The sequence below is a fragment of the Macaca mulatta genome, chromosome 12 (assembly GCF_049350105.2).
Source record: "Macaca mulatta isolate MMU2019108-1 chromosome 12, T2T-MMU8v2.0, whole genome shotgun sequence".
In the NCBI taxonomy this organism is placed as follows: Eukaryota; Metazoa; Chordata; class Mammalia; order Primates; family Cercopithecidae; genus Macaca; species Macaca mulatta.
Window position 1 is genome coordinate 17369190 of NC_133417.1, and position 17642 is coordinate 17386831.

General features: G+C 37.9%; 1 protein-coding gene across 2 annotated transcripts in view; it reads right to left on the reverse strand.

The window, feature by feature from the left end:
• EPB41L5 (erythrocyte membrane protein band 4.1 like 5) overlaps positions 1 to 17642 on the reverse strand; it is a 166574-nt gene that overhangs the window by 67796 nt on the left and 81136 nt on the right. The gene's annotated exons all lie outside the window — the stretch shown is intronic.

A 17642-nucleotide genomic window follows, 5' to 3' on the forward strand; every position in this document is an offset into this window, starting at 1 on the left:
AGACACTACCATCAGAGTGAAAAGGCAACCTACACAATGGGAGAAAATTTTTGCAATCTACCCATCTGACAAAAGGCTAATATCCAGAATCTACAAAGAACTCAAACAAATTTACAAGAAAAAAGCAAACAACCCCATCAAAAAGTGGGCAAAGGATATGAACAGACACTTCTCAAAACAAGACATTTATGCAGCCAACAGACACGTGAAAAAATGCTCATCATCACTGGTCATCAGAGAAATGCAAATCAAAACCACAATGAGATACCATCTCACGCCAGTTAGAATGGCAATCATTAAAAAGTCAGGAAACAACAGATGCTGGAGAGGATGTGCAGAAATAGGAACGCTTTTATACTGTTGGTGGGAGTGTAAATAAGCCCAACCATTGTGGAAGACAGTGTGGCGATTCCTCAAGGATCTAGAACTAGAAACACCATTTGACCCAGAGATCCCATTACTGGGTATATACCCAAAGGATTATAAATCATGCTACCATAAAGATACATGCACACGTATATTGCAGCCCTATTCACAATAGCGAAGACTTAGAACTAACCCAAATGTCCATCAATGACAGACTGGATTAAGAAAAGGTGGCACATATACACCATGGAATACTAAGCCACCATAAAAAAGGATGAGTTCATGTCCTTTGCAGGGACATGGATGAAGCTGGAAACCATCATTCTCAGCAAACTATCACAAGGGCAGAAAACCAAACACTGCATGTTCTTACTCACAGATGGGAATTGAACAATGAAGACACCTGGACACAAGGCAGGGAACATCACACACCGGGACCCGTTGTGGGGGTGGGGGGATGGGGGAGGGACAGCATTAGGAGAAATACCTAATGTAAATGACGAGTTGATGGGTGCAGCAAACCAACATGGCACACGTATACCTACGTATCAAACCTGCACGTTGTGCACATGTACCCTAGAACTTAAAAGTATAATAAAAAATATATATATACATATAAATTTTGGAGGGAAAGGGTGCAGCACAAACTTTTAGACCATAGTAGAGTCCTTTCAATGGCTTTACCATTTCAATTGGACAGATGTTTTAGATGGAGTTTTATTTTCGATGGAGTTTTGCTCTTATTGTCCAGGCTGGAGTGCAGTGGCACAATCTTGGCTCACTGTGGCCTCTGCCTCCCAGGTTTGGTCGATTCTCCTGCCTCATCCTCCCAAGTGGCTGGGATTGCAGGTGCCAGCCACCACTTCCGGCTAACTTTTTGTATTTTTAGTGGAGATGGGGTTTCGCCATGTTGGCCGGGCTGGTCTCGAGCTCCTGACTTCAGGTGAGCCGCCCGCCTCGGCCTCCCAGGGTGCTGGGATTGCAGGCGTAAGCCACTGCGCCTGGCCTAAAATAATTTTAATTGAAGGAGCAATAAGAAGAAAAAGTTGGAAGTTTCTTTCCCATCTCCACTTGCAGTTTTTCAAAACTTACAGTCCTCGATCCCCTTATTTTTTTAATCTTTAACCCCAAACAATACCATACGAAGACCTTTTTGGGATTTTTTGCGTTTCCAGGTGTCACAGCCTAGATGGTCACCTTCTTTCTTTCTTTATACTAGTTTTATTAATGAGAGTTGTTTTTTTTTTTTTTTAAAGCACCTGTTTACATGTCTATGTCCACATCAATTGTGATTAGAATTAAACAATCCGAGGGTGTATGTTCCATTTTAGAAAACTTTTGGTAACTGCTTCTACTTGCTCACATATTTTCTTTCTTTCTCTCTCTCTTTCTCTCTTTCTTTTTTTTGGAGATGGAGTGTCGCTCTGTCACCCAGGCTGGAGTGCAGTGGCGTGATCTCAGCTCACTGCAACCTCCACCTCCTAAGTGATTCTCCTGCCTCAGCCTCCCATGTAGCTGGGACTACAGGCACGTGCCACCACACCTGGCTAATTTTATTTATATTTTCAGTAGAGATGGGGTTTCACCATGTTGGCCAGGCTGGTCTTGAACTGCTGACCTCAGGTGATCCACCCGTCTCAGCCTGCCAAAGTGCTGGGATTACAGGTGTGAGCCACTGGGCCCGGCACCCTGCCACATATTTTTATCATATTCACCTCAGACAATTGAAGTTTTTCTTTTCCTCAAAAATCCAAGATGAGAGGTTATAATAAACCCAGTGGAGCTTATTTATTTATACTCTAAACTGGTCAAATAGTCACTGTAGATGGAATCCTAAAGGAAAAATTATGAAAGATTTTAAAATTAAAAAATGCGTACTCATCTAGCATACTCTTCTGAGTTTTCTCAGCTTTTTATTGTCTTTGAGCTTAATATAATTTATCATGTAAATTATATTGAGCTGAAAAATCATGCAAGTGATTTTGCCCACAGAAATGCAAACTAATTGTCTCAAATAGACATGTATTTGATTATGCTATTGTGGATGCTGACTTGTTTTCATCTCTTTGTAAATTCATTGCAGGTTTTTCTGATCACCTATATTTATGTGTGTTTTCAAATTCTCCTTTGGATTGGTTACACCATCTTGCTGGTTCTCGCCTTAATTAACCAAATAAATCTTTGGCATGTGTTCAAAAATTTAAAAAAAAAAGACTCCATATTTCATAAATGGTGCTGGGATAACTGGCTAGCTATAGCAGAAAACTGAAACTGTACCTTTCCTTATACCATATACAAAAATTAACTCAAGATGGATTAAAGACTCAAATGTAAAACCCAAAACTATAAAAACCCTAGAAGAAAATCTAGGCAATACCATTCAGGACGTAGGCATGGGCAAAGATTTCATGATGAAAATGCCAAAAGCAACTGCAACAAAAGCAAAAATTGACAAATGGGATCTAATTAGAGAGCTTCTATACAACAACAAGAGTCAGCAGAATGAGCAGACAACTTACAGAATGGGAGAAGATTTCTGCAGTCTATCCATCTGACAAAGGTAATATCCAGAGACTATAAGGAACTTAAACAAGTTTATAAGAAAAAAAAAAAATTAAAAAGTGGGCAAAGGACATGAACAGACACTTCTCAAAAGACATACATGTGGCCAACAAACATAAAAAAAACTCAACATCACTGATCATTAGAGAAATGCAAATCAAAACCACAATGAGATACCACCTCACACCAGGGAGAGAGGCTATTATTAAAAAGTCAAAAAACAACAGATGCTGGTGAGGTTGGGGAGAAAAAGGAATGTTTTACACCGTTGGTGGGAACGTAAATTAGTTCAGGCATTGTGGAAGACAGTGTGGCAATTCCTCAAAGACCCAGAGGCAGAAATACCATTTGACCCACCAACCCCATTACTGGGCATATACCCAAAAGAGTATCTTTCCATTGCAGAAATACATGCATGCATATGTCCATCGCAGCACTATGCACCTAAGACATGGAATCAACCTAAATGCCCATAAATGACAGACTGGATAAAGAAAATGTTGTACATTTACACCATGGAATACTATGCAGTCATAAAAAGGAATGAGATCATGTCCTTTGCAGGGACATGGATAGAACTGGAAGCCATTAAACTAATGTAGGAACAGAAAAGCAAACGTTCTCACTTATAAGTAGGAGTTGAATGATGCAAACACATGTACACAAGGGAGGGGGAACAACACACACTGGGGCCTGTCGGGGGTGTCGGGGAGGGAAAGCATCAGGAAGAATAGCTAATGGATGCTGGGCTTAATACCCAGGTGACGGGATGATCTGGGCAGCAAAACACCATGGCACACGTTTACTTATATAAACAAAGCTGCACATCCTGCACATGTACCCCTGAACTTAAAATAAAAGTTAAAGAATGAATGAATGAATGAATAAATAAATAAATAAATAAATAAATAAATAAATAAATGTAGGTCTGAGACGGGGGAACAATTTTATTCTTTTCTATGTGGACACACAGTTGCCTCAGCACCACGATGAATTTCTTGAAAAGTGGGGTTGACATAATTGGAAAGCCATCTGGAAAATAACAAAATTAGATTTCATTAATCCTATCTTAAAGATTCAAAATGGGTCTGAGATTCAAATGTAAGAAAATTAACCCATACCGTGCTGGAGGCAAGGATAGCTGAATTCCTCTAAAATGTAGCAATGAGGAAAACTCTATTAAATTCCAGAAGCTATTAAAGAAAAAAATGGATCAATCTACTTATATAAAAACTTTTAGAACTTTTGCATAGCAAAAGTACTAACAGCAAAGTAAAAAGTGAAAAACTGAAAACATATTTTTGCAGCTTAAATACAGAGAGTTAATATCCCAATTATCCATAAAAACGCTTCTTAAAAATAGAGAAGACAAAGGCCAACAGCCTTGTTTAAAAATGGGGAGGGGGCAGGGGGACTATAGATAAGAACAAGCAATTTATGGAAAAAATGCAAATGGCTCCTAAACATACAAATATACTACTGAGAGGGATTTAAATGAAAACTACATCGAACATATTCATCATGAATCTTGAGTATGGTGTTGGTTTCATGGGTGTGTGTCCAAATTCAAAACACTTTAAACAGATGCACTTTATTGCATCAAGTGTACCTCAATAAAGCTCTAAGGGAAAAAAACACTTAAGATACCATGTCTTGTTTTTCAGATTGGCAAAAATCCCAGTCTTTCTTGATCCTTTGTTGGTGATGCTATGAGAGGTATGAGCACTCTCCTACTCTGCTAGTCGAATGTAGAATCCTCAGTGAAGGAGAGTCAGGCAATATCTAGAAAAATTAAAATTCATCTACAACCAAATAAATACCATAATCACACTGAGGGGGAAAGGGAACGAATCCAAGTAAATTTTAAGTGCAATACTTCAACTATATACTCTCAGTCTAAAAAGGAGAACCATGAAGAAATACTAAATGTCACTTAGATTTGTTGTTGACAGTGGCATGGGTATAGCAATTCTGAAACTGTTTAGCACATATTATCCAAATAGAAGCCAGGTTTCTTGCAGGGAAGAAGGGAGCTAGGAATAAAGAATTGGGGAAGGCAGTGAACCCTGGGAACTCACTTGGAGTTAAGAGTGTTGGCATGAATTTGGATTAAGAGACCAGAAGAACTTCTAAAGAAGTGGTAATTTCTATTTCTTAACCTGAAGAAAGATACTCAAACTGGAACTGTATGTTTTATAGACTTTTCTATATATAATATATGTATTTATTTCATGATAAATTTTTAAAATTAAGTGCAAATGAAAAATATTTTCAAGGGTAACATCCAAGATGTTTTTATTCTTTTCTAGTAGAAGCTTTAAAGAGAAAAATCTTTTTGGATTTTTATTATATTATGCAAATTCCCAGTTGGTACGTTTTCACAAATACACTAGTCTATTTTGACATTCATTCTTTTTTCAGTAGTAGCATAAAGACTTACTACATTTAGGCCAGACGTAGTGGCTCATGCCTATAATCCCAACACTTGGAGAAGCAGAGGTGGGAGGATCACTTGAGCTCAGGAGTTCAAGACTAGCCTGAGCAACATAGACTCTTTTTGTAAGACTGTATCTTACAAAAAATAAAAAAATAAAAAAATAAAAAAATTAGTCAGGTGTGGTAGCATGTCCCTATAGTCCTAGCTACTTGGGAAGCTGAAGTGAGAAGATTACTTGAGCCTAGGAGATTGAGGCTGCAGTGAGCCATGATCAAACCACTGTACTCCAGACTGCAAGAGCGAGCAAGACCCTACCTCAAAAAACAAAACAAAACAAAAAACGATTCATCATTACTTTTAAGAAAATTGTCCTTCTTTTGGCAAGAAACATTGTTTTCTTCATTTTTAAGTTTCCAGTATAAGGCTTTCCCTAATTTTCCTAAATTTGAGGGAAAGAACCAGATTGGTGCGGAAGACTGAATTACCTCCTTCAATCATATAGGAAAAGGAAAGCACACTGCAGAATCACTGTGAAAGCTAGATGAAATGATGGGAATACTGGAAAAATGTTCCTTCTAAATTTTAAATCTATGTTGATGGGCATACAAGGCACAGAGACATATTTTGTATGAGAAAAACAGCACGAAGTGGGAGACAAAGCTCTATAGAAGCAAAGTTTACATGTACTACTGACATTAAATTGGTATTAATCCAGACTAGATTGTTTTAAATTAAAATGTTAATTGTAGGCTGGGGAGTATGGCTCATACCTTTAATCCCAGCACTTTGGGAGACTGAGGCAGGCAGGTCACTCGAGGCCAGAAGTTCAAGACCAGCATGACTAACATGGCAAAACACTGTCTCTACTAAAAATACAAAAAATTAGCTGAGTGTGGTGGTGCATTCCTATAATCCCAGCTACTTAGGAGGATGAGGTATGAGAATTGTTTGAACCTGGGAGGCAGAGGTTGCAGTGAGTTGAGATTATGCCACTGCACTCCAGCCTCGGTGACAGTGCAAGATTCTTGTCTCAAAAATAACATATCACATAACATCAGATCACAACATAACATAAAATGTTAATTGTAATCCCCAAGGTAACCACTAAGAAAACAATGTTTTAATATAGTAAGAGAGGGCCAGGTGCGATGGCTCATGTCTGTAATCCCAGCACTTTGGGAGGCCGAGGCGGGTGGATTACGAGGTCAGGAGTTCAAGACCAGCCTGACCAATGTGGTGAAACCCCATCTCTACTAAAAATTTTTAAAAAATTAGCAGGGCACGGTGGCGGGCACCTGTAATCTCAGCTACTCAGAAGGCTGAGGCAGGAGAATCGCTTGAATCCGGGAGGCAGAGGTTGCAATGAGCCGAGATTGCGCCACTGCACTCCAGGTTGGGTGACAGAGTGAGACTCCATCTCAAAAAATAAATAAATAAAATAGTAAGAGAAAGAAAAAAGAATGGAAATGGTACACCAGAACATAGCTACTTAACACAAAAGGCAGTAATGGAGGAAGTGAGAAACAAAAAAAGACATGACATACAAAAACAAATGAAATGGCGTAAGTCCTTCCTTATCAGTAATTATATTAAATGTAAATGTTAAACTGTCCAATTAAAAGATAGAGATTGGCAAAATGAATTAAAAAACATGATCCAACTGTATGCTGTCTACAAGGGATACACTTGAGATTCTAACACACAAAAAGACCAAGATAAAAAGGAAAAAAGTATACTACCCAAACACTAACGAAAAAACGGATGAAGTGGCTACACTACTATCAAGTAAAAGAAACTATAAGATAAAAATTCTTGCTAAAGCAAAGAAGGACATTTTATAATGACAAAAGGAAAATCATCAAGAAAATATTACAATTATAAACATACATGTAACTAAAACCAGAGTCCTCAAATACATAAAGCTAAATCAGAAGTTTAGAGACAGACAACAATAGTTCTTTCACTTTATGAGCAGAAAAACTAGATAGGTTTATCTTCTGATCAATAAATAAATAGAAGATGAACAATATTATAAATCAAAGACTGAACAGGCATATACAGAATGCTCCACTAACAGAATATACACTCATCTCAAGTACAAATGGAACATTCTCCAAAACAGACCATAATGCACAGAATAAAAAAGTTTTCAAAAGTATGTATCTGATAATGGACTTGTATTTTAAATATATAAAGAACTCTCACAACTCAATAATAAAAGGACAAATAATCAAAAATTTTAAATGGGCAAAAAAATGAAATACAGGTGCTCTTCAACTGATGATGGGGTCACATCCTGATAATGTTGTAAATGGAAGATGCACTTAACACAGCAAACCTACAGAATGTTAAGGCTTACCCGAGCCTACATTAATCGTGCTCAGAACACTTACATCAGCCTGCAGTGTGACAAAATCATCTAACACAAAGCCCATTTTTAAACAAAGTTTCAATATCTTATGTATCACATATTACAGCCTAGGAAAAGATCAAAATTCAAATTTTAACATTATGTCAAAATTACAACAGTTTCACACCATAAGTTGAAAAATCTTAAGTCAAGCCATTAAGTTGGATACTGTCTGTAGATACTTCTCTAAAGAAGATAAGCAAAAAGTCAATAAGCAGATCAAAATATACCAACATCATCCAGCTTCACAATACACTACTTCACAACTAGGATGGCTATAATAAAAAAGACAGGTAATAGTAGGTGTTGGTGAAGATGTGGAAAAACTGGAACCCACACGGTGTGGCCACTCTGAAAAACAATTTCGCAGTTCCTCAACAGGTCAAAAATAGAGTTACTATATGATCCAATAATTTCACTCCTATGGCTATAACCATGACAACTGAGAACATGTTCATACAAAAACCTACACATGAATGTTCATAGCATTATTCACAAAAAGCAGAAACTCAAATATCTATCAACTGACAATGGATAAATAAAACACTGGGCATCATACAAGGGAATATTATTAAGCCTTTAAAAGGAATCAAGTACTGATACATGCTAAAACAGATGCACCTTGAAAATCCTATACTAAGTGAAAATCAGACATAAAAGAACACCCGTTATATGATTCTACTTTTAGGAAATTTCCAGAATGGGCAAATCTATAGAAACACAAAGTAAATTAGTATTTGCCAGGGGCTAGTAGGAAGGAATAATTGAGAGTAACTGCTAATAGGAAAGAGGTTTCTTTTGGGGATAAAAATGTTATGGAATTAAATAGTGGTGATGGTTGTACATCTTTGTGAATAAACTAAACCTACTGAATTATACACTTAAAATTTTTAAATGTAGTTATACATAGTATTTTTAATCTGTGGCTTTGGTAATGTCTTAGTTCATACCCATCTCTCAAGAATGTATAAATATGTAAAGACATTCTTTCTTCTACCCATTTCCTTACTTTTCATGGACACTTACCTGTGTAAACTGAAGCAGGTTTTCTTGTCTTCTTCCATACTTTGGAGTAATTTATTGTTATAGTTGTGAAGGATAGCTAAGAAAAGCAATGTTGCCTTCACCCCCATTCTCTGAAAGCCTATTTACCCATCTAGGTTCTTGTGTGTGTGCACTTCCTAATATACACATGATTTGGTTGCTTTTACAAAAATGGGAACAAACCTCAGACACTTAACAACTCAAGTTTTAAACTCAACAGCGTGTCACTGATATCCTCTCGTAACAGTACATGAAAACTGACCTGATTCTTTAACAACTACATAGAATAGAGGCAGCATATTTTTATAATATAATCCAGTCTTCCACCAATTGGAATTCATTCTTCACATTGCCTCCTAAAATAGAATTATTATTACATTCCTTTTTACTCTCTACAATCTGGACCCCAACGACCTTAACAGAGTTATGGAGGCAGTACAGTAGCCAAGGCTGGGTTCTAGGTCTAAGCTGTCTGAGTTTGAAGCCCAGCCTCATTGTTCTGTGCCTTTGTTTCTTCATTAGCCTGAATACCTTACAGATCCTCGTAAGTATTAAGTGAAGATGCTTTGCTAGAGTAAATACTTAGGGCTGTACCTCCAGAACAATGTCTGGCACAGAAGCACTCAAGTATTAGCTATCATTATCACTACACCTTCCCATAAATTCTATACTCTTTACTCAAACCTGATTTATCATTCCTGGACTACACCTTGCACTTAGCTACTTTAGAATTTTCTTTTCCTATAGGTCTCTGGGCCGGTAATGATTTATTCATTCAAAGCTCCTGATTCTGTTTCACTGGAAACCTGATGCAAATGCCAAGATTTCTTAACTTCAACCACTTCTACTCTTCTTGCTTGCTGGATTTAGCACTTTATCAGTTGTTTGTAAAACTGTTTATCTCCACAGTTTGAGTATAAATTTCTTGAAGCCAAGAACAGTATTTTGACTATTTCTGCAACACCAGGTGTGCCAAGCCATGCTTGGTATTCATTCATTCAATCAAATACAACATATGGAGTGTATGAGGATACAGAAGGAAACAAAATAAATGCTCTCCCTTAATGGAGCATACATTCTGTTGAAAAACACAGATACTCTGACTTACCCAGTAGGGTTATGTCTTGAGAAACCCATCATACGTCAAAAACGCACTTGGCGCTCTGATAAACCCATCATAAAGTTGAAAAATCCTAAGAATCATCCTAAGGGACTGTCTGTGTAGCGATGACAAACACATACTAAGATGAAAGGAGTGAGAAAAAATAAAGCAGGGTAAGGCAGACAGGAAATAAAAATAAGACTGGGCAGGGGGTGGGGAACATGATTATTTCAGAGTGGTCAGGAAAGGCTTCTCCAATAAGAAACCTGATGGTGCCTGAATGAACCATAAGAGATTCAAAGGAGGAATATTCAGGAAGCGGTAAAAGTACAAAGACCCTGAGAGAACATGCTTGGTATGTTTGAGCAAGTGTAAGAAGATGGGATGTAAGCAAGGTCAGGATTGATAGAAGATAAAGGGAGGGAAAAGCATGTTTCTATCAATGTGAGGATCTGAGGTTTTACTCTGAGACAAGGACACTGGAAGGTGTAAGCAGAGAAACGACATGATCTGTTTTTATCACTACAGCTGCTGAAAGGAGTATCAGACAGCAGAGGAGCAAGGGCAATGGCCAGGAGGCCAGGTAAGAGGGCAGGGCTGGCCGGGTGCGGTGGCTCACGCCTGTAATCCCAGCACTTTGGGAGGCCGAGGCGGGCGGATCACGAGGTCAGGAGATCGAGACCATCCTGGCTAATACGATGAAACCCCATCTCTACTAAAAATACAAAAAATTAGCCGGGCGTGGTGGCGGGCACCTGTAGTCCCAGCTAATCAGGAGGCTGAGGCAGAAGAATGACGTGAACCCAGGAGGCAGAGCTTGCAGTGAGCCGAGGTGGTGCCACTGAACTCCAGCCTGGGCGATAGAGCGAGACTCCGTCTCCAAAAAAAAAAAAAAAAAGAGGGCGGGGCTGACAGAAAATGGAAACAGGATGGGAGCAGTAAAGATGGTAACAAGCAGTAGACCTGGATACATTTTCAAGACAGAACTGACAGAATTTGCTGATTCTGAAAGACATCTGGAGTATGAGACAAAGAGGAGTCAAGATGACTATAAGGTGCACTGGTCTAAGTCAGTGCTTCTCAAACTTCAGTATGCATCAGAATCTCCAGGAGGGCATGTGGAACAGATTGTTGGACCTCACCTCCAGTGTTTCTGATTCAGTAGGTCTAGAGTAGAGCCCAAGACGCGCTTAGCAACACGGAAGAGAGAACTGCCACTTACGAAGCTACAAAAACCACACAGATGGGAAAAACTGCGGGGGTCAGGAGATATACGTTGTCCAATTTTGAACATACTAAATTCGGGATGCCCAATATCATCACCTCTGCAGTATTTTCTCCCAAATCCATGGCCTCAAACTAATCATGTGAAAATACCACACAAACTCAAATCAAGGAACATTCCACAGGGCATCTGGCTAACCATGAAAGACATGGAATGGCTGTCACAGACTGAAGGGGACTAAATGTAATGTGGGATCTTGGGTCAGATCTTGGAAAATGTGTGGAAAGACAGTGAAACCTGAGTTAAGGTCCAGTTTTGTTTGTTTCTTCTTAGGTTTTGTTTTGACAATGTTTTGTCAAAACTAAGAAACAAAACCTAAGAAATTAACATTGGTACAAGTTATGGAATGTATGTGGAATGTTAACAATAGGGGGCCGGGTGCAGTGGCTCACACCTGTAATCCCAGCACTTTGGGAGGCCAAGGTGGGCGGATCACTCGAACAATCAGGAGTTCGAGACCAGCCTGGCCAACATGGTGAAACACCGTTTCTACTAAAAATACAAAAATTAGCTGGGCGTGGTGGCGCACTCCAGTAGTCCCAGCTACTCGGGAGGCTGAGGCTGAAGAATTGCTGAAACCCAGGAGGCAGAGGCAGGAGTAAGCAGAGATTGCATCATTGCACTCCAGCCTCGGCAACAGAGCGAGACTCCGCCTCAAAAAAAAAAAAAAAAAAAAAAAAAATTAGGGGAAGGTAGGGCAGGAGGGGTGTGGGAATTTCTGCCTATATTAGATGCCTAAGTAGAGATGTCAAATAGGCAGTTGGATATATAAGTCCGGAAATTTAAAAGTCCAGGTTGATGATATAAACTCGGAAATTGCCAGTGTGCATGGATAGCATTTAAAACCGTAATGCTGGATGATATTACAAAGGGAATGAATTGTTATAGAAAAGTTCCTTAAACAGAGGTTGGGGCTGGAGAGATAAGTAGGAATTAGCAAAGGGTATTAAAAACCATGGCTTGTTAGAAGACGATGGCTTGTTAAAGGGAGGTTAGAAGACAATAAAAAACAGTGGCATCTCTAAGCTAGGTGATGACAATTTCATGAAGAAGTGAGCGACTGTTACGAATGCTATTTAAGCTGACTATAAGATGGACTGTGGGATTAGAAATATGGAGGTCATCTGTGACCTAATAAAGCTATTTTGGTGGAGTAGTAGCATAACACTATTAGCCCAAGGCAGAGCCTTTATATGGATTAAAACAATGCTCCTCTTAAAAGACACTTCCATCTCTTGTAAAATTGTCAAATACACTAGTCTTTTTGCAACAAGACACTTGGTGCCATCTGCTGGAAAATCACTGCCATAAGTTATGTGAACATCATTCTCCTAAATGTGGCACTCCTGTATAGTGTGCAACCTGCACAATCATACCCAGTGCTTTGTGTCAGGGACAATGTTTGATTAGAATGGGTTCAAGAGATTCCGAGAAAGAAGAGATAGCAAGTATAGACAATTCTTACAACGCAGAGTTTTGCTACCAGTGAAACAAAAAAATGGAGGAATAGCCAAAAGAGGTAGATTGAAGGGACAGTTCTTTTTTAAATGATGTGAGCTATCTTAGGAAGTTTTTGTTCTGATGAGATTATTCCAGCAGAAAGGGAAAACTGATGCAGTAGAACAGAAGGGAGGACTGCTCAAATGAAGGTCCTGAGTAACTTGGGGTGAGGATCTAAGTGACTCGTGAGGACCTGGGCCTTAAATAGAATATGGATGGCTCACCTAGCTAACAGCAGAGAAAGCAAGGAACATATTCCCAAATGCAAGTAAGTTCATTGATAAAATGGTGGGAGTATAGAGAAGACCTCTTCTAATTGCTTATGTTTTCAATAAAGTAGGAAGCAAGGTCATCAGCTGAGAACATAGAGTAGGAAGAGAGGAAGTGGTTTGAAAGAGGAGAAAGTCAGCCCAGCATTGTAGGAGAACAAATAGATTAAGGAAATATAATATGATATCAGGGAGCATTGAAGGCTCACTTGAGTTTAGTGGTCAAAATTGAAAGACCATTCAACAATTTGTGTGTATTTCGCATTCACCATTTATATGTAGAGTGTACAGAGTTGGATTTTACCAGATGCATACAACAGGGAGAAGGCCAAGAAATTCAAGAGTATATGGAAAGGTAAAATTACAAGTGGCTGTGTATAAAGAAGACCCAATGAGGTACTCTGGTAGGTGTTCAACAAATGAGATGAATCAAAAAAAGAGGTATCAATATAAGACTCCTGAACTCTCTCACTGCAACAAATGCCCCAGACCTCCTTACCAAATGTGGATCACTCACACTGATACTCAATGCCTTTACTACTCAAATATTTTAATGTTATTACTCCAACATGATTGTGAAATTTCAAAGTGATAACTTGGATATTCCAGAGAACCCAAATCTTCCCAGGTTTTTCTAATTATCCAAGAGTTTTGCTGATGACGTCCCCAGAAAGATTTAATGCAAGTTATTAAACACAGGTCTTATCTCCAAACTTCTACAGAGTTTATAATTAAATAATTCCTGAAGCTATTGGCGGGGCTACAAATATAGTTTTGTAATAAGAAATTCTTCTCTATTAATGGGTATGAATTCCAATGGTATTTTGCATCCTCTAATGTTTTCCACAATTTATCTGAATACTCCTCTAACTAGTTTCACGAGGGGGTAAATCAAGCCAGCAATCATCCTCCTATTATCATAGCCTCTTATTTTTCATTCTTTTAACTCTACCCCTAATAATTCAAAATATTTTGCATTTATTATCATCAATAATTAGTCATGTCTGTAGATGTGAGCTTCATTACGGAATCTGCAATTTCTTACAAGTCTTAAACACTGGATCTCAATTCTTTATTACAAGTAGTTAAAAACAAAACAAATGAGCCGGGCGCGGTGGCTCAAGCCTGTAATCCCAGCACTTTGGGAGGCCGAGACGGGCGGATCACGAGGTCAGGAGATCCAGACCATCCTGGCTAACACGGTGAAACCCCGTCTCTACTAAAAAATACAAAAAACTAGCCGGGCGAGGTGGCGGGCGCCTGTAGTCCCAGCTACTCGGGAGGCTGAGGCAGGAGAATGGCGTAAACCCGGGAGACGGAGCTTGCAGGGAGCTGAGATCCGGCCACTGCACTCCAGCCCGGGCGACAGAGCCAGACTCCGTCTCAAAAAAAAAAAAAAAAAACAAAAAAAAAACAAATGAAACTTCCTTCAACTACAAAAAATTAGCTACAGCTGTTGAACCTGTTTTTATGAGGAGGTACATTATTATACCATTAAGGAAGTCTTTAGTCACAATCCTTGGAAAACATTGTTCTCTGAGTCAGGTATCTCTTTTCCATGCCAATATAAACACAATGCTGGCCAGCTGTCAGGAACAAAATGTAAAATGTTCACTCAAGCACCACCATCTCTACTGAGGCCACAGCTTGTAACACAAAAGCTTAGGTAATTATCTAATAATAAAAAAAATGTGAGAACAATTCCTTCAGGAAGAACAGGAACAATTGTTTTTCTACTTCAGTATAAAAATATCAATAAAAAAGCCAAAGTTATTTTCCTTTCACCAATTTTTTTTAAATTTTCTCTTCTCGTCACTCATTCTTTAACAAAGATACTATGTATGTCCCTTCTCACCAGCCCAAGGTGCTCAAAGCAACTAAAGTGTATTACTACATTAGCAATTGTCCAGAATTGATGAAAGAAATTAAGCTCCCTGACATATTTTACACTGAAAGTGACATGCTTCATGTCCTAATTTCTACACCGCCAAGCCTAACGTTAATGGAACAAGATTCCATTCTCACAATGTTTTCATGTGACTAAAGTAAACATTTTTATGAACAGAGGATGAGAAATTTTTATGTTCTGCAAAAGGGGGGGGGGGTAGAGGAAGACTACCATATCTAAATTCACATGACTCATAATATCTAGAAAGGAGCTGACAAATCACATTTTATACATGGGGGCAAGGGAAGAGGCAGGCATGAAGAAGGAAGGAAAGAAAGCTGTTTCCCCACCACAGAAGTATCTCCAAATCCTAGCCCTTATGTAAAAGCATCTAACATGCAAGCATTCACAACAATCCTGGAAAGCAAGAATATAACTGATGTGGTATAATACATATTAAAATTCAGGAAGGAAGTATGTGGTGGGAAAGAGATAAAATGTTATTGAAAAAAGATGATTTTGTTTTAGCAAAACAAATAATGGTCCTAATACCAACCATAAAAAATAGTAACTGTATTATTTTCAAACCAATATTCAAAGACTAACACTAAAATAACAGCCTCTCAAAGCAACGAACTATGGTTTAGAAATGAAGAATGTGCCCTGACCAAAGACAGTACCATGGCTCAAACAACTATAGCTCCCACCATTGGGGCATGATGCACTAATAGGGGACAACCATCGTCGAACTTGTTCAGTTTACATTGGTGAATAAAAAGATCCAACTTGGTGATGTACCTTTTGAACAGTGAACAACAACAAAAAGAAATTAAAAAAAAAAAAGACCCAACCAAGTGTTACAAATAACATATTTTTGTCCAACACTTTAAATAAACTCCCCTCCAAAAAAAAGATGATTTGAATTATACTGGTATTACAATATTAGTGTTTGTATACTAGGTGCTTTTCAAAATAGACATATTATATACATAGCAGCACAAATAAAATTTATTTTTCTCTGCAAACTCATTTAAAAGTATATTATCTATGATTATCCTATCAAGGTCAGAAACATTAGGTCTTACCCCAAGATAGGTAAATGCCTTTGAAATTCAACAAAAAGAGACAATGATCTTATGAGCCCATTTATGTTCATGCATGAAAGTGTGAAGGTCACTAGCTTTGCTGTGGTTCTACAAGTTTCCTTGACTGTAAAAACAGTCAAAATAAAACCAACCTAATTCAGGATGTTAAAATTAATTATGTTAAATAAAATTACCCAAAGCACTATAAATTAAATGACATAATACTTAAGTTCTGTGCTGCTGACACCCTTTGATCAAAAGGACGGTGACCCAGTAAGGCGCTTCTGGAGGGTATTACTTCTCTAATTCCGAATTTATCATCACTGACCCTTTAGGCATAATAAAATGCAGAGTGTAAATAGGTTGGTGACAATTTATTTAATTTAGATTGAGCTACTTATAAATACCTGATAGCTCTGGAAACAACATATATATCCATCTTGCAAATATCAGTAGAAAGAACAAGTATGTGCCATATTTGATAAGAAATTCTGAAGCATATGGCAACTTTTATAAAATAGATAAGTTTAATTTTACTACCATCCAGCCTTAGCCCTTTACTTTCCTCACCCCTATCGCTGCCTCCATCCCTAACACCCATCCAATCCAGTTTCTCTCATCAGGAATTCACAAATGAATTCTTTACAACAAGGTTTTCAACAAAAGAAAAACCATGATGTGAATCTTCCCTTAAATGTAACAGTACTGATTAATTCAAATTCTATAGAAATGGCTACTTTCAATATGAACTGAAGCTCTTACTCTTCTATTACAATCTGCTAAGATATATATGGGGCATTATATCAGCATCTGTCCTGCAGATTAAGAATAATTTTAAAGTGAGTGAAGTCAAACCTTACAGCTTTCTAAAAGACCAGGAAAGCTTGTTATTCATTGTGCCTCTTTGGCTTCTACTATAGAAACAGTACTTTTTTTTAATGATATACATACCATGAAATCTTTTCTTGAACCCAGAGCTTCTGTACTTAAAATGTTACGATCCAAATTCCTCTCTTTTAAGAAAAAAAATCAGCAATGACAATACTTAGCAATTATCATCTAAGCTAGTAAAGTCCAAAACAATTATAAGGGCCATACATTAGTGGCCATTTTTAAGCTCACTAAACGAAGATGGGCTTATAAAGATGGGAGCCGGGCTATTTAAGATACAGATCTATTTCTATTTAGAGGATGCGCTAAATACTTTGAGTGGCCATCCCCTTATACATAATTATAACTGAACTCAGATTGAAACCTGCCAACAAATTTTGTTCTTTAAGTATTAGTAAGTTCTGCTTATTTAGGTCTTCTATGGACAAACTGCAACAGACCACTCAGTATTAAACCAATAGTCCAGTATTAAGCCCTCTGAAACCTTAATCTTTGTCTGGCAGGAAGGATTTGAGACATAAAACCAACCTCTATGTGAGCAGGATGCATTAAATGAGTTAAGCTGCTTATAATGAAGCTTCATTATCTGGAAGCATTATAAACTCGTCGAAATACAAAACATCTATAAATTTCTATATACATAGTTTAAGTTTGAAAATTTTTCTAAAATCTAAAAGAAAACTAAAAAAAGACAGAAGAAATGCTTCCCTTACATGTTTTCCTATCAGAAATGGACTTTTTCCAGCTAATATGCCTCTATTAATTAAACTAAGGAGCTTGAAATTCTAAAGTTCAAAAAGGAT